Below are 23,874 nucleotides of genomic sequence, written 5' to 3' on the forward strand. Positions count from 1 at the left end.
CCCACATTATCCTGGGTGTAAATCAGAGCAGAATGAACCCCTGAAGGTAGATCTACACTCTCTACTGCCAGCTGTGAGTATTTGAAAACATTTTATATTTTGACATCTGATGAACCAAGTAGACCTGATTTTATACATCAGATTTGCCAATGGAGAGTCTTCTTCAAGAGCACTTCAATGGCTGTTATTCAGCTGGCGTTGTAAGTGCTAGTCAAACACAAGGACACTCGGTGCACTGCTGTGTTTATGAATCAGTCTGCACATGAAAATGGATCCTTCCCATCCACTTTACCTCTCATCAATGTGGGTGTCATTCAACTTGATGCCCCAGCATCCTCCTCCGTTCTGAACCAAGAGAGGGTGACAGCGAATACTGGGGTCATGCTGCAGAGAGGACAGGACAAATACTGGTGTTTCAGGTTACAGCTCTCCATTCTAGAAGAAATATTAAGCCACTTGTATACAAGGGTATTCGAGGCAGACTCATAAAGGCGATGGGTTATTCATCCATTGATGTTTCCCCATGCAGGGTCAAATCCTGCCGACTGGATCTTGAACATCTTCCTGTAGGGTGCATTCTCGCTCAAACTTCAGAAAGCCCATGTCAGCAAGGACAGGCCAGTTATTTGATTAGACATAGGCTGCTCGAGTTCTTAATCAGAAATATACCACACTGCAACCATTATTTCTGTTTCTCTTTTCCCAGATACTGCTAGACCCATCGAGCTCCTGCAGTATTCTGTGAATGTACTGCGCAGAAGTGCTGCTTTTCATTAGATTCCTTTAATCCCAGTCCCTCTGTTCACTGCCTCTGGTCAGTGGTAACACTTGCTCCTGCTCTTCAAAGTGCCCATGCCCACGGTTCCCAATCCCGTCATTATAAACAGCCGCAGGAAATTGCCGGTTAACCATCTTTACTCCAACGAGAAACTCACCAGCCTCGGGAATCTCTCCATAAAACGGGATTTCTCATCCCTGGACACCGTGTAAGACAGAGGATTGTGAAGAGATTTTGGGAAAATATTGTCAGTTGGCAGGTGCACACATGTTAAAGGCGCATCCCGTATCACACAGTTTCCAGCTTTGTGAATGTTTGGGAACTCTTTGGGAAATGGAATCAGAGGAGAATGAAGAAGGGCGAACTGTCGGGCTTAGCAGAAACAGTCAAGACACCTTCCCCTTTTTTAAGAGGACGCCACATGAACTGATTGGAGACATTGAAAGAATTCTCGTTCCTGTACATGAGAAATACAAATCTCATCTGGACTCTAGATCAATGAAATAACTCGGGACCACACAAGACGCTGGGAGGCTCGAAGGGAGATGGTCCCGGTTGGAGGAGAGTTGGTTCCGAGTGACATAGGTGTGTCTGTAGTGGGTGGGATCAGACTGTTCCCATGTCGCCATAATGAATGTCTCAGTCTATATTCTGGCAAAGTAAAACTGATAGAGGACAGTTGGCGTTCTGGGAAGGGCAGACTGAAGTAGGAAGTCAGTCACAGCCTGCTTTAGAGGATCGTGCAAGGTGTTAGGTTAGAAGTTTCAGCGCATTCGACTGTTCAATGAAAGGTTTCTGGTTCAAGAGCTCCCACGGCGACAGCGATGGTTGTTCTTGCTGCATCTTTTTTGGATGCTGCATAGTTTCATGCGTCGAGTGGGGTCAGGAAAATGTTCTCCAAACGGAACCCTTTCGTGTGAGGAACCACAAAGACGCTTCTGCATTGCTTTAATGGTTCATGTAAAGAACTGTGGATTCTTGGAATCTGAATCAAAAACAGAAGCTGTTGTCGAATCTAACGGGTTTGGCACGACCTGTGGGAGATTACCGAGTTCTGATGAAGTTTTGAAATGTTGTCTCTGATTTTCTCTGCATAGATGCTGTAAGATCTGCTGAGTTTCTCTTGCAATTCCTGCTCTTTGTTTTAAATGTATGTCCATTCCATCTATCAGGATGATACAACCAGACCCACCATGCACCAAAATGTAACGCTTTTGCAAACTGTGAAGTGATTGGATTCCAACAAACCCGATAATGAATCACTCTTCCTCAGCTCCACAATGAGAGACACCTGGAAAATGAAGAGTACAGCGTGGTTCTGTAATCGTTGATGCGTGTTTAAGGCAATGGGCTTGAAATTCTTTTGGCTTTCCCCTCACAGCCTGGAATCCTACCGGTTACGATTCAGTAATGTCAACAATTAAAAAGGGAGATTACACCCTGTCTTCATCTTTCACATACAAAACACAGGAGAAGGGAAAAAAGACATTTCAGACAGGTTAGGAATGGTTTCAATCTGCAACCCTCTGCCTTTCAGAATGAAACACACAGAAATCCCCAGAGAAAGTTGAGACACTATGAGTTGAACAATTCCATCCCAACTTTGTTGGAGCTACGAGCCAACCGTTGGAAAACGTGATGAAAACAGTCAGGGGCCAGTCTTCGATTGGTGCAGACTGGATGGGTCGAAGGGCATTTTCTGTGCTGCAGACCTCTTTGACCAGCTGCGGTGAGCTGGTGGGAGAAACTGGCGGATGTGAAGCCTATGGAACGGGACTAATCCTGAGAGCTCTGTTTGTTTCCATCTGTGGGTAAATATGAGGTTGAGTTCCTCGGCGGTGTTACAACATCATGTGACCATGTCCAACTTCAGTCCCATTGTTGTGTCATTTAAGATCACAGGGAGAATCCCATTTAGATTTGCCCTGGTAACATCAGAAACGCAGGTTTATGGGAACTGGGACTAGAATAGATGGAAGTCCAATGACCCGCACTGCAGATGGGCCGAAAGGTTTTTTTCACGCTGTAAAAATCGAAAGAAAGGGGGAAACTAATCTGCAGCTAAAATGATCACAGATGAAAAGACAAAAGCGGTTTCATGATAAAAACACACAGTGCCTTTTCTTTTTGCTTTCCCTGTTAGCCTCCTGGTGAGGATTCAGATTTCTCGCTGTTGCAGTAAGTGGAGTTTTCCTCGTCCCATTAATCGTGGGGACAGCCTTCCCGAAGCCGGGAATGAAGTATGGAGCTGACAATTGATCAAGTGTTGTCCCATACTTAATGCAGAGTAACTTTAAACAAAGCACTGCGAATGCTGGAAACCTGAATCAGAAACGGAAATTGACAGAGAAACTCGGCAGACTTGGCAGCATCTGTGGGGAGAAACAGGTTTAATGTTTCCGATCGACAGAACCAGGATAGTTATGCATTTTATTGTTTTAATGCCAGAGTAATTGTCAGTTTTACTGAGCAAATCAACATATTTATCAGAATATTATATTAGCCGAGAAATGTCAACTTTCTGAATTTCAACCGACCTTTCCGGGTGTAATGCTGATTCCGTTGCCTTGAGCTGGTGAAACGCTGGCCTTCAATTGTTCTTTTATATTCCCCTTTCTGTCAGTGAGCACCCATTTTAAATGGAGAGTTTCTATTTTCAGGCTCTCCCTTAATATACGTCTCGACTCGTCTATCATTTTCTCTGCGTATCCACCTCACTCTCTCCCACATGCTCCAACTCTCGGTCTATCAATATCCCTTATTTCCCATTTCTGCTCTTTGAAAGGTCTGACATTCGGAGATAGTTTGAGAGTAGACCTTCTAATGGGCTTTCTCCGCCCCTGGCTCGAGTGTGTAGAACTGTACTTGCATTCTCCGGTAGAGTATATGTCACTGAGGCCTGCGGTCATGTGACATTAATTCACTCAAAATATCATGAGGTTTTACAATTCTTAATAGAATTCATAATCCACCAAACAAAAACAATTTCACCCCAATTATACGATTGCAGTGAAGCCTTTGCTTCAATTGAATGAATGAATGGTGACAGCAGAAAAGGAGGGGTATCATCTTGCAGTGTGTGTGCCATTCCCACAACATTGCTGGGATATCTGCAGTGTCTCCTGCCTCACCTCGTTCTTCCCAACAAAGTGGGAATGAAGGAGGGAGAATAAAAGTGGATTAGAGAGATAGAGCATTGACTGATGGGACCACAGGAGGCGGTAGGACGTGGTAACATGAAATCCCAATGGGCTGAGCTCAAACACCAGAACGATTCTGACTCGTCTCTTTCGGTATGGTGGATCAACAAAATGGCATTTACGAGATGGTTAAGCAACGAACCTTCAATATACAGGACATGCAACGCCAGGATTTGACACCGTCCTGGTCTGGTTATTACCAGGCGCTTTAACTAATTAATCCACGGAGACAGCGCAGACACTGCTCTTCAAATCCAGATCTGCAGTTCATTAACTATTCAATCAGAGTAATTTGTTTCGGGTTGAAAGTTGTTCGGTGAGAATTTAAATCAGCTTCCTTTTATACAGAAAAGAATAGTTCACAGCTGGACACTCCCCAGTGAAAATGCACAGAAAGAGGCAATCTATTCTTGCGTTGGGTTCAAACTGATCCCTCCATCTTCATTAAACTGACAGGATAAAGAGGATGCGTTCATCCTCCTGGAGCCCATGAACTGCGTTAATATGTACAGAGGGAATATCACCCCAAGAGAACAGGGTCATTGTGGTGAATGGATCAGGAGTGTTGTGTGAGTCAGTACAAACAGTGGGCAGTATAGGCTAATCTTTTAGTTCTAATATTGAGCCTTGCTCCACCAGATCCTCTCCCACTTACTGATTCAAGCCTTCCAGTCGTCTTTCCCTTTCATTTTATTTCAATCACCCCGCTCCACTGAATCACTTCTCTCGATCACTTGTAGGTGTCCACCTTGAAACCGAAGGAGTTGCATTGTGGCTCAGTGGTTCACACTGCTGCCTCGCAGCACGAGGGTCTCAAGTTCAATTCCAGCCTCCGGCCACTGTCTGTACGGAGTTTGTGCATTCTCCCTGTGTCTGCGTGGGCTTCCTTCCACAGTTCAAAGATGTGAAGTTTAGGGGTGAATTGGTCCTGCTGACCTGCCAAAAGTATTAGGTGCATTAGCCAGAAGGAAATGGGTCTGGTTGGGTTGCTCTCTGGAGGGACAGTGTTGGGCCGAAGTGCCTGTTTCCATGCGATAGTGAATCTAATTACCCTGTTCGAAACTCATTCGTGGCGTAGGACGCCGCTCAATGGGATAGGAATCACTGTCCATCCCTATTTACTCCAGAGATTGAGATGTTGAGCTACTTTACAGAACCCTGGAAGAACTCAAGGTACAGCCATGATACTGTTCGGGAGGGAGTTCCAGAATCTAGACCCAAAAGCACTGTATGAGCAGCGAGATATTTCCAACTCTGAAAGGCGAGATCCTAGATGGGTGATTCCTGGTTACAGTTCTCTCGTGTATCTGTTGCTATTGTCCTTCTGGATAGATGCAAACAATCACTGGGTTGGTCTGGGTCTGTGTTCTGTGAGGAAGCAGGAGTTAGTTTTCAATAAGATAACTCACAAGAAGAGAAATAAATCTTCATTTCCTGACTGGGAATTGTATCCTGGTCTGGGCATTACAACCTCAGACTCCGAACCAGTGACCCTACTGAAGCTGATAGTAACACTTGTGACCTGATCTGTCCAGACTCTGTACATGATCTTCACGTCATCATCATCTTCAGCAGCAATGTTTCTCTCTCTAAGTTTCCAAACAATTCATATTGCCGCCCTGGTTTCAATGTGAAGAAAGCGGAGCTGTGCTAACCTGATTTACTGCAGGAAGGTACAGAACAGTTTGATACTAACAGCGGCTCGTTTTGAGGCGTTGATCTGCGGTGATGGGGCGGCCCCAATAAAGCCTTCGTTCAAATCGTCTGATTCCAAATTCCATGTTGGAAATGACCAGAGGTTTCTCACTGAATTTGTTCAGGATCTTGACTGGAAGTGACACTAAATCCAAGTATGAAAGTACATTTCAGTGGAGTGCATCATAAGATAGCGCAGTGACTGTGAATAAAATGCTGGAGACGTCCAGCAGAAGAACAGGTGACACAGAAGCAGGTACCTGAGCACAAGTGTATTTGCTTTGCCATTGAAAGGCCCTGTTACACAAAGTGGATTATCTTTGCTGGTTGATCACCTTATGAATGTTGTTTCCCAGATGTCCATGTTTACATCACATATGGAAAGGTTTCCAGCGTGTGCGTGTGCATCCGGCTAGTGAAGCAATAGATAAAACATCTGACTTTGAATCAGACGATTGTAGGTTTACATCCTACATGTCTCGAGTGTAACGTGTTAGTTCAGCAAATTGCATGTTGTCAGTTGCTATTTTCTTAGCTTCTTTCGAGCTGCAGGGATTGGATCAGTGTGTATTCAAATTAAATGTTGCTTTTGGGTCCATTACAGCTCAATGTCAGACAGGTGTATGGCTGGTCCTGTTTTGTCAGGTTCTGAGGATCTGAATGGTTTGGATCAGTGTGGTTTCGAATTTAAAACTTGCATTTAGGTCTATTGTCCATTTTAAATTCCAGCTCAGCTCCACATCTCTCATTGCCTGTCAAACTGGCGAGTGTTCCACCTAAAACTGCCTTTGTCAGAGAAGCTGTTGGGTGGAGCAGAGAGCGGAAGTGAAGCACAAGGAGCTGGTATGATCCTGAGACATCTGTTCCTCTCGGGATATGTTTCTGTGTGTCTCCCTCTGTGGGTGAAAATGAGGTTCAGTTCCTCAAGGTGGTTCCAACACAGTGTGACCATGTCAAACCTCGGTCCCATTGTCGTGTCGTTTAAATTCACGGTGAGAATCGCATTGATACTTGCTCTGGAAACATCAGTACACATAACATTTTGAGCCAAAACTAGAAACTGGGACTGGAATACATGGATGCCTGATGAGCTGCAATGTACGATGGGCCAAATGGTCTCTTCCCACTCTGTGAAAGCTCAAAGGCAAGGAGGACCTAACTGAATAGTCCTGACAACATCTGTGGGGAGAAACAGAGACAATGATTCACAACGACAGAATCAGGTTAGTTCTTCATTTCTAGACCACAATGCCGGGATAATGGTCAGTTTTATCTGTCGAATGAGGATAGTTATCAATATCTTTTTTTTGCCAGTTAGCAGCCATGTCGACCTGAGATCTGATTCTTTCAGGGTCTACCTCAAGATGGGTCTCTAATTTTCTGTATTTATCTCTGTGTATCTACCTCACCCTTTATCATATTCTTTGACCCTTTCTTTGCCAATATCCCTCATTTCCCATTCCTACTCTATGAAAAGCCTGACGTTCAGGGATAGTTTGAGAATGGAGCTGCTGAGAGGTTTTCTGGAACCTGGCAGGAGTCTGTAAAACCTGGCTCACATTCTATGGATAATACGTCTGCCACTTGGATGTGACATAAGGAGTCATTTCTTCCTCAAAATACTGTAACCCTTTCGAAATTAAAGTTGCATTCGTTATCCAATAGAAAAAAAGCTACACCTATAGGAGAACACGGAAGCATTAATGATGCTGTAAAATGAATGAATGGCGACAGCAGAGAATGAGGGTGATCCATTCCTGGTTTCTGTGCCATGACCACAACATTCCACCGCCTTTCTGCAGTGTCTCCTGCCTCACCTCGTTATTCCCATCAAACTTGGAAGGAAGGAGGGAGAATAAAAGTGGAGGAGAAGAAGGAGTGCTTTTGGAACAGCGGCAAGAAACTCCAGGTTGGTGTATTGGTTAGGAAGAACAACATGCACTGCTGGAACTAAACCAGGAAAAAGGAGTGGGTTTGCCAAACCATAACAGGCTCGAACTCAAACAGGATGCTGAGTCCCTTCATCAGTAACACGACACTTAATAAAAGGTGAACCTACGAGCCTTCAATACAACAATTGGGCGCAGCTGCGATTGGACCCTATGGTCAGCTGCTTACCAAGGAGGGGTTTTAAATAACTAAGCGACGTCCATATGTGCAGTTCCTTAACCACATGACCACAGTAACTCGGAAATACATTTCTGTATCAATAGTACTCTGTGATTTGCAATCAAACACCGCTTTTGCAAAACCAGACATTTCACGATTGAACATTCTTCAATGCAAAAGCACATAAAAGGGCAAACTTCTCTTGCGTTGGCTTCAAACACATATTTGTATCTGTTTACACTGACAGGACAAAGGGGACATTTTTCATCCTCTTGGGGCGTATTGACGGGTTTAATACACACAGAGGTAATCTCACACGAAGAGGAACAGTGTCATTGCCATGAGTTGACCAGGAATGGTTTGTGAGCCAATGTAAACAGTTTGCAGTAAAGGCTGACCCATGAGCAGCGACACTGAGCCTTGCACCACCAGATCCAGACTCACTTCCTGCCTCATGCCTCCCAGTCATCATTGTCATTCACGTCAATTTCACTTCCCTGCTCCACTTCTCAACTTACTACCGATCTCCTGCAGGTGTCCGATTGGAACCTGCCATTGTTAGAAACGTATTCCTGGGATAAAGATATCACTCAATGGAATAGGACTCGCTGTCCATCCCGAAATCCCCCAGAGATGGAGGAGATGTGTTGCTTTTGTGAACCATTGAACTCCTTCACACGGAGGTACAGCCATTATGCTGCAAGAGCGGGATTTCCTGGATTTACACCCAGAGACACTGAAGGAACACCAACATATTTCCAACTCAGGAAGGTGAGATGATTGGAGGGAGATTTGAAGGGGTCACTATCGTATCTGTCCGCTATCATTGTCCTTCTACATGGTTCAAGTAATCACTGGGCTGATTGAAAGACATTGCTTCACGGAGTGGGACATCCGATGTGAAACAGTGACGATAATTATTTTTACTGATTGTTCACCTTGTGAATACTGTTTCCCCCGATGTCCATGTTTGCATTTCATATCGACTCCCTGTCGGACCTCCGGTTGCCGTTGGGCCACAGACATCATGGATAATGTCTCTGACTTTTGGTGGTTTGAATCCTTCCTGATTTGTGTGCAATGTACTGCAGGGATTGGATCTGTGGGTCTCGAATTTGTGAGTATTGTATCTAATGTGCAACAGATTTTGAGGAGCTGCAGACTTTGGATCAATGTATTTTCAAATTTGAAAGTTGCTTGTGAGGCAATTGTTCATTTTAAATTCTCGCTCATCGCAATGTCTCCCATTGTCTGTAAAACTGGCTTTAGTTGCACCTAAAGCTGCCTTTTGTCGGAGAAACGTGTGGGTGTGTGTTGGGTGGGGGACTGGTGGGGGTGGTCATAAGTCGGTGGAGAGCGGTACAGAAGAGCAAGTAGTTGGTATAATCCCAAATCCTCTGCCCTCCTACCCACCCACCAACCACCCCCCCCCCCCCACCTCCGGACATGTGTGTCTGTGACTCACTCTATGGGTGAAAATGTGAATGGGTTGCTCGAGGGGATTTCACTTCAGTATGACGGTGTATAACTCACTCCCATTGTTGTCTCGTTTAAGATCACAGGGATAATCTTTACTGAATTTTGCGTTGAAAACATCAGAACACACAAGGTATCGTGTCAAAGCTGGACACTGGATCGAAAATAGGTGACTACGTTATGAGCCACACGGTACGCTGGGCGAATAGTATTTTCCTATTGTGTTAAAAGAAACCTCGACTACAACGAGAAACTAATGTGCAGCGAAAATGAACCAAAATGCTTTCGCCTTCCCTTTTAATCTCACGGTGAGGAGTTGGTGCACTCTCTGAGGGGGAAAGGGTGATTCCTGGTCAGGGAATGGGCGATGTGTTCTGCAAAGTTATCTTGCTAACAGTATTTCTGACCGATTTTCTGAAGCCGTCAGGTCATTGGGTTTGTCCCAAACGTTGTTAAGAATAACATGAAACAAAGAACTGCAGATGTTTGAACTCTGAACCAAAACGAAGATTTGATAGAAAAACTCAGTAGGACAGTGGAGAGAAACAGAGTTAATGCTTCATATCGGCAGAGCGAGGTTACTTCGACATTTCTGTATTATATTTTTGGTAAAATGATCAGTTTTCCCTGTCAGGATATTTACCAAAATCTTTCAATAGCTTACAACCGTCAATGTTGAAAATTCAAAATGACTTTGTTGGCTGTAAGAATCCTACCGTTACCCGGAGCTGGTGAAAGGCTGTGCTTAATAGTTACCTTTTAATTCCTATTTGTTTCTGTCAGTCAGCAGCCATGTCGATTGGAGAATTGGTTCTTTCAGTATCTCCCTCAATATGCGTCTCCATATTTCTTTTTTTCTCTGTGAATGTACCTGACCCTCTTTCACATTCTCGGACTCTCGGTCTGCCCATATTCCTCATTTCCCATTTCTGCTCTTTGAAAAATCTGACATTCGGAGACAAATTGAGAGTGGACCAGCTAACAGGCTTTCTGCCCCCTCGGTAGCATGTGTGGGATTGGGCTCACATTCTCCGAATAATGTGTCTGGCACTTATGCCTGAGGGGAGGAGTCATTCCTTCCTCCAAATATTATGATCCTTTCGAGTTCTAAATAGACTTCATAATCCACAAGAAAAGAAACCGCAATCATAGTGCAAACCACAACGGCAGGAGTGCAATGAAGTATTTCCTGTTGGTGTGGAATGAATGAATGTTGAAAGCAGAGAATTAGGGTGAACAGCTCTTGGTGTCTGCGCCATTACTGCAACATTCAGCGGCGAGTCTGCCATGTCTCCTGGCTCACCTCGTTGTTCCCAACAAACTGGAAATGATCGGGGCGTAATAAAGGAGGAGTAGAAGCAGAAGTTCTTGACAAACGAAGGAAGGAAACTCCAGAGTGAATTAATAGTTCGAAAGGAACAATATCCCCTGGAGGAACTAAACCAGGGAACAGATCAGAATCACCAAAACAGGCTGACACTCAAACAGGACGCATGGTTGACTGATGAGCAACACCGACTTGGGAGATTTTGAAACAACCATGCATTTGGTAAAATACACAGGCACCACTACGATGTGAAATCTTGGTGGGCTGTTTATGATGGAGGCAATTTAACAAACTGAGCCACGGCACCACACCACAAGTGGTTTTCTCATCCCTGTTCCTTCACCAATTGGTAACAGGAACTCGGAATTGTGTTTTCTGTATTAATGTTGCTCAGTGAGAATTGCATTCAACCCCCACTTTTGCAAAGACAGTTTATGGCTGAACGTTCTGCACTGAAATTGTACAGAAAAAGACAATCTCCTCTTCCATTGGCTTCAAACTGACATGTTCAAATGTTTAAACCGACAGGATAAAGAGAATGTATTCATCCTCTCGGGGCCCATTAACTCTGTTAATATACACAGGGAACCTCACAAAAAGAGGAATAGGGTCATTGTGCTAAACTGACCTGAACTGCGTGTGAGTTAGTGTAAACAATATGTAGTAAAGATTTTGAGGTGTCGGTGTTGGACTGGGGTGGACAAAATTAAATAATCACACAACATCAGGTTATAGTCCAACAGGTTTATTTGATAGTACCAGCTTTTGGAGCGCTGTTCCTTCATGGACCATAACATCATACGACACAGACTTTATAGTAAAAGAATACACGGTGATGCCACTGAAATGATATATTTACAAATAAAAGTGTATTGTCTGTTCAGTCTGTATACTGTTAGAAATAACATGTTAGATTTTGTTCTTTCATATGTAAACCGTATGTAAAAATAGCTAAATTCTCAGGTAACTCGTTAACAAAAGGTGCCACCTCAGCTCAGATTCAGTCTTGAAGGTGTGAGGTTGATATCTGCCTGTGCCCCAATGTTCTGTCTCGGCACAAGCTGGGGGTACACTGCCTCATGGCTTTGAGGATGCATTTGACTCTGGAGTGAGGTTCACACATCGGGTCCCATTGACTAATATGATGGGACATCCTGGTGTGTTGGCTTTGTGTACCTTCGGAAGGCAGTAGAAGTCGCCTGTATGAGAAGTACATGGTAGGAGATTGATGGAACTCTGAAAGAGTGCATTTCAGATCTTAGATCAGAGTGGTGCTGGAAAAGCACAGCAGGTTAGGCAGTATCCGAGGAGCAGGAAAATCGACGCTTCGGGCAAAAGCCCTTCATCAGGATTTCGGAGGTGCTGAGCACAGAAACAGACCCTCCATTCCAGCCCGTCCCTGCTGAACAGATAACCGAAATTAATCTAGCTATATTTGCCAACATTTGACCCTAACACCTCCAAACCCTCCCTGTCTACATCCCGTCCAGATGCCTTTTAAATAGAGTCATAGAGATGTACAACATGGAACAGACCCATTTATTGTTTCCACCAAATAAAGGAGCTGGAACAGCGTCACTGCTTCCTCCTGTATTATAGAAAATAAAGGAGCTGGAGCAGTGTCACTGCTTCCTCTTGTAGTATAGAAAATAAAGGAGCTGGAGCAGCGTCACTGCTTCCTACTGTATTATAGAAAATATGTTGGCATTCTCACCAATGTTCTGATGGAATGGAACTCTACACTGATTCCCCCATTTAGCATCTCCAATTATTGTTGCTCTGCATCAATTTCTTCCATTTATTTATTCCCTGATTCACATTTTCAAGGATGCCCTGCTGATTATATTTGTACATTTAGTGATACACTGACCTGACTCCAATTTACCGATGCTTGCAATAATTCTTTTTATTGATTCCCTGGCCCCTATTCCCCAATTTAGACATGCTGTGTTCGAATTTTCTAATTTACAGACGCTCCCACCAATTTTCCAATGTAATGGCACTGTGCACCGAATCTCCCATATATTGAAACCCACCAAATCTCGAATTGACTCATACTCCTGTACTACCTTTTCTACTTACTGATGCCCGAGCCCGATTCGAGCATTTAAGGGTGCGCTATTCTAATTCTCCTATTTGCTGGTGCCATGCACCCATTCCCTAATTTAGCTCCACTGTGCACCAGGTCTTCCATTCAGTAATTACCTGCAACAATTCTCCCATTTAGTTGTCTGCTGACTGAATTCTCTAATCTTGGCAATCCCTGCATCAAATCTCCAAATTACCGATCCTACACATATCTTCCCTTTAGTGGTGAACTGCACCAACTCCCCCATTTCGTGGTGCACTGTATTGAATCTGGATCACGAATCCTTTGCAACAATTATCCTATTTACTGATTCACAGCTCGTATTCTCCCATTTGCTCCAATTCTCGAAGTTATCAGCACCCTGCACCAGGTCTCTCATTTACTGATGCCCCACACCAAATCTCCAATTCAGTGTTGCTCAGCACCATTTCCCCCAATTACTGAAGTCCTGAAGAAGTTTTCCACTCAGTGTTGCCTTCAACCAATCCTCATACTGACTGATGCTCTCGCTCAATTTGGGGTGCCTTACTCTAAATCTCCCAAAAGGGATTCTTCCGCCCGAATTCTCCCATGTAGTTGCAACACAGCATAACTCACCCATTGAGCACTGAACTGCACTAATTCACCCATTACTTGATGTCCTGTTGAAAATTCTCACATTTCGATAAGCCCTTGCGAAATTTACCCATTTAGTATTTTATTGCAATGATTATCCAATTTAGTGGACAGCTGCCAGAATACTTAAATTTGGGCGTGGACAGGTTGTACGGAGGGATCTGTTTCCGTGCTGTACATCTCTAAGGCTGTAATTAGTGCTCCGCGTCCCTGCACCAATTCTCCCATTTCCCAATCCTGCACTAATTCGGGAATTTCACCATCTCACTCATTGATGTTATCCTGCCCCAATCCTCCCACTTAAACTTTAATGGCAACTGCATGAATTCTCCAATTATTGTTGTTCTGCATCAATTCCTTCCATTTAGTTGTTCCCTGATACACATCTCCCACGTACGGATGTATTGCTGTTTTTTTGTTCATTAGGTGATGCACTGAACTGAATCTCCAATTTACCGATACTTGCAACATTTCTTCTTTTTATTGATTCCCTGGCCCCTATTCCCCAATTTAGATATGCACTGCTCCAATGTTCCAATATGTTGGCACTCCCATCAATTTTCTAATGTAACGGCATTGTGCACCAAATCTCCCATTTATTGTTTCCAACCAAATCTCCCATTTACACATATCCCTGTACTAATCCTTCCATTTACTGATGCCTGAGCCCGATTCTACAATTTAAGGGTGCGCCACTCTAATTCTCCCATTTCCTGTTGCCATGCACCAATTCTCTAATTTAGCTCCACTGTGCACCAGGTCTCTCATTTCCTGATGTCCCACATCAATTCTCTAATTCTTTGTTGCCGAGGACCATTTCTTTCAATGACTGACGCCCTGAACAAGTTCTCCATTCAGTTTTGCCTTTCACCAATCCTCATACTTACTGATGCCCTCGCCCAATTTAGGGGTGCCCTACTCTCATTCCCACATCAAGTACTGTCATGTCCCAATTCTCCCATTTAGTGCTACACTGCACCAATTCTCCCATTCACTGCGAAACTGAAACTCTCCCATTCGGTTCTAACTGCACTAATTTGACAATATCAGATGCCCTGTTCCAAATTATCGTCTTTAGATAAGCCCTTGCCCAATCCTTCCATTTAGTAGTTCCTTGGAATGATTCTCCAATTTCGTGGAGTGCTGCCAGAATTCTAAAATTGAGTCATAGACAAATTGGACTGAAGTGTCTGTTTCCGTGGTGTACATCTCTATGATTGTATGACTCTATTTATGACTCTGCTGCTCTGCACCATTTCTCCCATTTTCCAATCCTGCACAAATCCTGAAACTGCACCAACTCTCCATTTGAGTATTATCCTGCCCAATATAAAGGCACCGGCATAAATTCTCCAATTACTGTTGCCCTGCCTCAATTCCTTTCATTTAATTGTTCCCTGAATCACTTCTTCCACATACGGGTGCCCTGCTGAATTGTTTTCATTTAGTGATGCACTGAACTGAATCTCTAATTTACCGAAACTTGCACATTTCTTTTATTGATTCCCTGGCCCCGATTCCCCAATCAGGAATAGATTCTTGTTGTACTTTTGAAACTGGTGTCATAATTTCAAACTTGTATGTTGGGGCACTAGAATTACCCTTTGGGTAGAGAACTGGCTCGAAGGTATAAGACAGAGGTTGGTGGGGAGGGTTGCTTTTCAGACTGAAGGCCTGTGACCAGCGGTGTGCCACAAGGATCGGTGCTGGGTCCACTGATGTTTTGTCATTTATATAAATGATTTGGATGTGGCCATAGGACGAATGGTTAGTAAGTTTGCAAATGACAGTAAAATTGGAAGTGTCAAGGACAGTGAAGATGGTTAACTCAGAGGAGAACGGGATCTTGATCAGATGGGCCAATGGGCTGAGGAGTGGAAAATGGAGATTAATTTAGATAAACGTGAGGTGCTGCATTTTGGAGAAGAAAAAGAGAGCAGGACTTATTCACTAAATAGACAAGGTACTAGGGATGTTGCTAAACAAATAGACCTGGAGTGCAGCTTCAAAAATCGTTGAATGTGGACTAACATTTCGATAGGACAGTGAAGAAAGCGTTTGTCATTTTTGTCTTTATTGCTCAGTTAATTGTGTAAAGGAGTTGGGAGGTCATGTTACAATATTGGTTCAGCAACCTTTGGTATATAATGTGCAATTCTGGACTCCCTCCTATAAGAAGGGTGTTGTGAAACTTTAAAGGGTTCAGAAAAGATTTACAAGGATGTTGGCAAGGTTGGAGGGTTTTTGCTGGAGGGTAAGACTGTATAGGTTGAGGGGATTATCCCTGGAGCGTCAGTGGCTGAGGGGTAACTTTATAGAGGTTCACAAAATCATGAAGGACCCTCAATTGGGTAAAAAGGCAAGGTGATTTCCCTGTGATGTGGGAGTACAGAAGCAGATGGCATATGTTAACGTTGAGAGGGGAAATATAAAAGGGACCTAAGGGGAACAGTTTTCAAGCAGAGGGCACTGTGTGCATGAGCTGCCAGGGAAGTAGTGGATGCTGGTCCAATTACAACATTTAAAAGGTATCTGGGTGGGTGTAGGAATTAAAAAGGGTTCAGAGGAACATGGGCCAAATTCTGACAAATAGGATGAGATTGACATCGGATATTAGTTCAGCATGGATGTGTTGGACTGAATGATTTGTTTCTGAGGTTATATTGCTCTGAGAGGAGTGAGCTCCGGATTGTAGATTTATGAAGCAGAAAATAAAGTATGGCACAGAGTAAGATTGAGAAATCCTGCTGATCTCATCAGCTTTATCCTGTTTTCCTGATCCTTCTTCTTCAATCAACTCATTTTTCCGATCTTAATTCAGAATTCCTGGAGCTCTGTAACTGACCTGGAAAAATGTGTGGAAAGTCCTATTGCATTCCACACGAGGTACCTTTCCCACTGCCCTGCTCCCACGGCCTGCAATGCTGCAGATTGAGCAGACAACCCGAAGCACAGTGATGAGCTCCTTCCGGCCCACGGCCCTCCTTCTCCCTGAATGAAGACAATCACCAGAAGCAGAATCCAACTCTTGTTGGAGCCTTGAATACCTGACTCTGTCTCACTGAGTGAAGATTGGACTCAGAAACAGAAATGAAATCAACTTCCTATCTGACTTGTGTCACTCTTTAAGATCTCTGTGTGTCTGAGTTCAGGTCATTTGATTGGAGACTGCGGATAGTGGGTCCCCAGTGAAATGGAAAGAATGGTGGAAGAGCTCACTGAGGGACATCTCTCAAAGTGAGAATCAGAAAGATGCTAATCTGCATTGGAAGGGTTTAAGGGGAATTGATGGCTCAGAAAAATGTTATACAGATATTTGTAAAACTTATGAACTCTGATTATTTTGAGGCTGGATTTTATTTTCTCCTTGTGTAGATTTGACACTTTAACCCTCCCTTCCCACCACTACAGAAGCTGTTGGAACTGTTCAGTGTTTCCAGCGGCTTCTGTAATTATTTCAGTTTCCTGATGGGAGCAGTCTCTCACTTCTCGAACAAAACAAACCCATCCTTGTGCTGTACCCAATATTTCAATAAGAAATGGGAAGCAGCAGAGGGGAAAGCTTCTGAGATGCCGAGCAATGTGCCCGGTTCCACACTGCAATTCACAGGAACCATCGCCAGGAAAAGCAAGGAGCAATCTGACAGATCCGGTTCCGTCCTGGTGGTTTTCCTTAAAATGTCGACTTAGAAACCACAACACTGCGATGACCGGGAATCGAACCCGGGTCAACTGCTTGGAAGGCTGCTATGCTCAGCACTATCCCACCATCGCCCAGCTCCCAGCTCCCAGCTCCCAGCTCCCTCCCCATTCCCAAACACACTTAACAAGTCCGTGATCATCACCAACTGGATTGGGGCTGAAATCCAATCAAGAAATTGCTGGGAAAGCTCAGCAGGTCTGACAGCACCACAATTTGGGCGGCAAAGTGACTCAGTGGTTAGCACCAGGGTCACAGGTTCAATTCCAGCCTCGGGCTGTCTGAGTGGAGTTTGCACGTTCTCCCCATGTTTGTGTGGATTTCTTCTGGGTGCTCCGGCTTCGTTCCACAGTCCAAAAATGTGCAGGTTCAGTGAATTGGCCTTGGTAAATTGTCCATTGTGATTAGTCAGGTGGAAATGGGTCTGGGTGGGTTACTCTTCGGAGGGTCAGTGTGGGCTGGTCGGACTAACGGGCCTTTTTCCAAACTGTAGGGAATCAAATCTAATCTAATCAGAAGCCATCAGTTCTGAACCAAATCCAAAGGGGATTGGGAATTGGTTCAGTAAACATCTGAGAGCTCAGGAAATGTGAGCAGGAGGAGACTATACAGCCTGTTTAAACTGTTCAGTCTGTTCTGGCAGTCAATACAATCAGAGCTGGGTTCAGATTTCAAATCCGGTTTCCTATCTATTCCCAATATCCCGTGACTCCCTGAGACACTGGCAACCTGCCCATTGCAATCTGAAATGTACTCAGTGAGGGAGCATCCACAATCTTCAGGGAGAGAGAATATTAATGACTCAGAGGCCTTAGTGTGTAGCGCTGTCTCTTCATCTCAGTCCCAAATAACCTGCCCCTTACCCTGAAAGGGTGGCAATCAAACCCGAATGAACTGCGGATGCTGTAACATTAACGCTGATTTTTCTGCACAGATGCTGCCTGACCTGCTGAGCTTTTCCAGCAACACCTGAGACTGTGTCATCATGTTTCAGATTATCAGACACACAGGATTAATTTCTCGGCATCTCCCCTCTCAAGCATCTTCGGAATCAGATACATTCCAATGAAATCGCCTTTAAATTTACTACAATATAGACCCAATTTATTCAGAAGCTCAGCACTGGAGCACACGGGTCCCAAATATTGAGCTTTATTTTGTGATTCATTAATGTGTTTGGGTCATTCCCGCTGGGTCACCACGGATTGCTCAGATATAATTGCTCTGGCGAAGGTGACAGTGAGTTATTGCCTTGAACTGCTGCCATTTATTTGCTGCAGATAAACCCACAATAATGTAAGGGAGGTAGTTCCAGGATTTCCAACCAATGGCACTTGTGGGACTGAGATGTTTTTCCATGCCAGAGTGGGGAGTGGCTTGATGTGGAATTGTCACCTGGTGGTGTTCCCGTGTATCTGCTGTGTTCAGCATTCCACATGATAGTGCCGTGGGTCTGGAAGCTGCTCTGGAAGGAACCTTGGGTAATTTCTCCAGTACATCTTGTCTATGGTACACATTGCTGCTACTGAGTGTCGGTGGTGGAGACAGGGGATGTTTGTAGCTGTGGTGATGAACAAGCTGCACTGCAAGTTTATTCCACCTAATTATGGAGAACACAACTACTCTCCATCATCATCAATCCATTTCACAGACGGACACCCAGTGATTACACGGATCTGTTAATTGTACAAATGACCATGAGATTGTAACCAGATTCCCCTCTTCCCTGACAATGGGCTGAGGGACATCCCGTGACTGTTGCACTTTCTCCTGGACATTCCATCTGTAAAAGCCGGGAATGAGCTGATGGGACACAGACTGTGTTACAGATGGTTACACTCAGGGCAGTGTCACTCACTGCACACCGATTCTGTCTGTCTTTGTGTACGTGTCTCTCTGAATGTGTCTGCGCATTATCGTGTGTCTTTCTGTCTCTGTGTTTCCGTCTGTGTCTACTCATCTATCTCTGTATGGCGACCAGTGTCCGTGTGAGTATGTGTGTGTCTCATTGTGTGTATTAGTGAGTGTCTCCATTTTTCTGAATCTCTGTGTCTGTATCTCTGCACAGCGGACTCCCTGTTGTTTTGGGAACTGTATGTATTAAAGTGGGGCTTAAACTCGCCTCTATCTTTGTCTCTGTCTATTTCTCTTATGTTTAAAGTGACACAATGCTTTTGGTCATGATGATGCGTGTTTGTGTGAATGTGATTGTATGTTTCGTGTCTGTGTGCGTGTGAGACAGATGTCAATACATACAGATACTCAGAGACAGACACACAGAGACGTACAAAGAAACGTATAGCAGCACATAGAGAGAGACACACATACAGATACAATCACACAGGCATACACACAAAAATAAACAGATATTGATGGAGACAGTAAAAGTGAAGACACTGACAGAGTTCCTTGTTCCTAAAACTAAATGAGAAACTAATAGATTTTTTTAGGAATATTTGACTTTACTCGAAAGTTGTCCATGATTTTAGCTGGACGGCTGGGCCTTTAACAAATTTGTGATGGAAATAAGAAAAAGTGGCTTAGTTATCAGAGTGCGAGGTTACCTTTGAAAGGTAAAAGCAGTTTGAAGCAATGAACCACTTTTGGCCATCCCTGAGTTTTCCAGTCTTATCAAAATGGCCGCTGATGCTGGTGAATTGGGGCGAAGTGCTGTCTTGTTCCAGGATGATGAGTTAGGAATTGTGATACCTGGAGGATGCTGCTATGAGAAACAATACCAGGCATTGGGAAAAATCCTCTCCCATAGGAAAGGGGGCTTTGGGATTACTGTTGGCTCTTCAGCACTTTGAAGTCTATCCAACAAAGAACAATGTCATACTAAATGACACTGTTTGTAATCGACTGGCCTTCTTTACAAAGGATCAAATAAACAAGGCAGGACTGTTCCGATCGAATCTTTTGTTGTCACCATTTTATGTAAACGTCATACACATTACTGGATAACTTAATGGGAATTCAGATGGATTGTCCCAAGAGTCAGATGCTGGAATATGTAAAAGATTTAAGGAATACTATGATGCATAGCATTGTAAGAAAGGAGAAAGAATAAATTGATTGCCTTTTTTAAAATTTTGTGCATCATGTATTTTGCAATGAAATGCGTTTTTGAAATGGCATTTTAGTTTTCTCAGGGCGACTGCAAATCAAAACCATTTTTTTTAAAATCTTGAGTTTAATTGTGGACTAAAATGTGAAAGGAGCGACCTGAACAACAGCCGATTAGTGGAAGATTGCTGCACGGTTTGACAGCAATTCACCTGGGAGTGAGCCAATGATTTAAGTCTGGTTGGAGATGGACGGAGTTATTCACAGATGGAACTTTGGTTTGAAACAAGGAGCGGATTGATAATTGGCCACTAGTTCACCAATGACAAAGGCTGTTTGCCTGCCAACAGTGATGTGATTGGTTCTCAGACAGCTAAACAGCTCGGGACCCTGAACAAGACACAGAGAAGTCTTCAGCTGCTCAGGAGCTCTCTGTTCTCTGCAGTAAAAGGCAGTTTAATCCTAAAGAAATCTGGTTTATTTTTGATCCCGCTGTTCCTATGAGCTCTGCCTTTTTAATGAGTGTGATACGGACTGTCTATAAGTATTAACCAGTCCTTCTACCTCTTGTAAATCAATGAGACCCTGCAAGATGCAATGTACAAATTTAACAAGGCTCCAAAGGAAGTACATTCCAAAGACATGACAACTAAAAAATGGAGGGGCTGGGGAAACAGATGAATGGGAAGGTTATGACATGGAGCCAGTTATCAAACCTGGTTAAATGAAGCATGCAGGATTGGGTATAACTAAAAGTAAGGTGTCAACCTGGTGAAGTGACAACACAGAAATACTTGCATGTCAGAAACCATGAGCAGCAACAGATAGAGAAGGCGAAGTGACTCCTGCACCCATGGATCAGACATAAGCTCTGCAGTCCTGTCTCATTCCATCGTGAATGATGGGGGACGATTTAATAAATCATTGCATTCATTTGAATGTCGAGACTGAGGGTTATCTAATAGATCCTTACCAAATTATGACAGGCATGGATGTAATGGATAGTCAAAGTCTTTTACACAGGCTACAGGAGACATAGGTTTAAAGTGTTATTGACCAGACCAGACCCAAACCTATTGGTGAGGAGCTTTGATTTATTTGATAATTATGATTGTGACATATACCGAGACACAGTGAAAAGTACTGTTTTACATGATATCCAGTACAAATCATGCCTTATATAAGGACATCGGGTTAATATAGTGTTGTGGCCATAGAACAGGTGCAGAGAAGGATGAACTCTAATATATGACAGGCCCAGTCATACATCTGATATCAGCAGGGGGGAAACTGCTCCTGAACCTATTGGTACATGTTGGTACATTGGTACAAACTTTTGTATCTTCTGTCCAATGGAACAAGGTGGAAGAGAATATTGCAGGAGTTAGAGGGACCTTTGATTGTGATGGCTGCATTCCTGAAGCAGTGGGAAGTCAAGACCGAGTCAGATGGAAGGAAATGTGATTTGGGTTCATGCCTCTCTGTAATTTCTTGCAGTACGGGCAAAACAGGTACCATACCAAGGTGTGATGCATCTGGATCGGATGCTTTCTACAGTGCAATATAAAGATTGGTCAGAGTCATTGCCGAAATGCTAAATTTCCTTCACCTTCTGAGGAAGTAGAGGCATTGATGAGCTTTCTTGGCTGTAGAGCTGACATGATGGACGAATTGTGGGTAATATTAATTCCTCATAACTTGAAGCTCTCAATCACCTCCACCTCAGCACCAATGACAGAGACCAGGGTCTGTCCTTCAGTCTACTTCCTGAAGTCAAAGACCAGTTCCTTTGTCTAGCTGACATTGAGGGAGAGATTGTTGTCTTTACACCATGCCACTAAGCTCTCTTTCCTGTACTCTGTCTCACCGTTGTTTGAGATCCTACCCACTATGGTGGTGTCATTCGCTAATCTGTAAATGGAGTTGGAGCTAAATTTGGCCATACAGTCATGAGAGGGTAAGAAATATAGAAGGGGGCTGAGTACACAGCCTTGCAGGGCACCAGTATTGTAGATTAACATAGAGGAGGTGTTCTCAACCATCCTTATTGATTCTGATCTGCAGGTCAGCAAGTTGAGGATCCAGTTGTAGAAGTGAGGAAAGAGTCCCAGGGCTCAGACTGTGTCGATGAGTCTTGTTGGCATTATGGTGATCAAGGCAGAGCTAAAGTCAATATATAGGTGTCTTACGTCGGTGTCCTTGTTATCCAGACGTCCTAGGGATGAGTGAAGGGGAGGTAGATGGTGTCTGCATGGATCTATTTCGATGGGAGGTGAATTATAGTGGACCAAGGCATTCTGGGAGGCTGGAGTTAATGTGTGCCATTCCTAACCTCTCAAAGCACTCCATAGATGGGTTCAGCCATGACTGTATTAAATATCGGAGCAGACTCGAGGGGCCGAATTCCTGACTCCAGCTCCTTTTTCTTGTGTTTGTTTGTTCCTTACAGCACAGAGGGAGACATGTTAACGAATGGTCCTGGCAGTCAATGAAGATTCAAATACACAAAGTGAGTCAGTGTGACACTTGGTAAATGCCCGTTTTCTGGTTAAGATGCGCTTAATTCCACTCCAAAACTCGGATTCTGAATAAGGCCAAACATCTACAATTCAGTAGCAGACCTGTATCTTACCTTTTGTGTATTCCTATCGTTTTTATTGATTGAAGTTTGGAAAGTCAGACAGACTGCTGACATTTTTAATTATCTCAGGGCACTGACTTTAAACACATTCTTGAATCCACATGTTAATCAATTGAAACTTTGTAACGTAGTTCTCCATAACCTGCTTTTGCAGTTTAATATGGAAATTAACATTTCTACAATTCCAGAATGTATGGATGGAAAAGGGTTTCCATTCATTTGCCCCTCTCCTGTGCTGACTGAATTCCAGACTCAAACTGAAGCCTTCTCTGTCCCTCCACCCAGATTAACATTGTACCATTTACTTTAGATTGTCCCTCCTCTAACATCCAGAATACATCTGTTCACATCCCGCTTTATTTCATCTGCAGGAGGCCGAGAGATGATCATGTACAAAGTGTAAGGTGTGTTTTAATCTGCAAAGCAGGACAAATGTTTTCAGAAGTGTCAGTCAGTTAGCCATTTTAGGTTTATTCAAAGCAGCTATTTCATGTTAGCACAGAACTGACAGTGACTTTATAAACAGGGAAAGACACGAACGAGTGGGGACTTGGGAGTCCATGTGTAAGTGAATGCAGCGGAGATTCACAGAACTATAGCTGGGCAGCATGGGTTCAATGGCCAGGGAAATGACACAAGCCCAGGATGGTGTCACTGGGATTTAGAAAGATCTGATATGATATAAGTTTGAGATTTATGACAGGAACTGCTGGGTGAGATAGAGAGAAAATATTTTAGTTGCTTCTGGAGGCTCATTGTCTAGTAACCTAACAATAGACTGGAACCCTTTGGAAACTCAGGCCGTGTTCAGCGTGAGGTTAGGTTTTGTTTAAATCACCCAATACTGTCTATTCGCTCTCCCCTCAACCTTCTAAACTCTAATGAATACAATCCCAGGATCCTCAGCCAATCGTATGTTAGGCCTACCATTCCAGGGATCATCCATGTGAATCTCTGCTGGACACGCTCCAGTGTCAGTATGTCCTTCCTGAGGTGTGGGGCCCAAAACTGGACACAGTATTCTAAATGGGGCCTAACCAGAGCTTTATAAAGTCTCAGAAGCACCTCGCTGCTTTTATATTCCAACCCTCTTGAGATAACTGACATTGCATTTGCTTTCCTAACCACAGATTCAACCGACAAGTCGAACTTTAGAGAATCCTGGACTCGCACTCCCA

The sequence above is a fragment of the Chiloscyllium punctatum genome, chromosome 24 (assembly GCF_047496795.1).
Source record: "Chiloscyllium punctatum isolate Juve2018m chromosome 24, sChiPun1.3, whole genome shotgun sequence".
Classification (NCBI taxonomy): domain Eukaryota; kingdom Metazoa; phylum Chordata; class Chondrichthyes; order Orectolobiformes; family Hemiscylliidae; genus Chiloscyllium; species Chiloscyllium punctatum.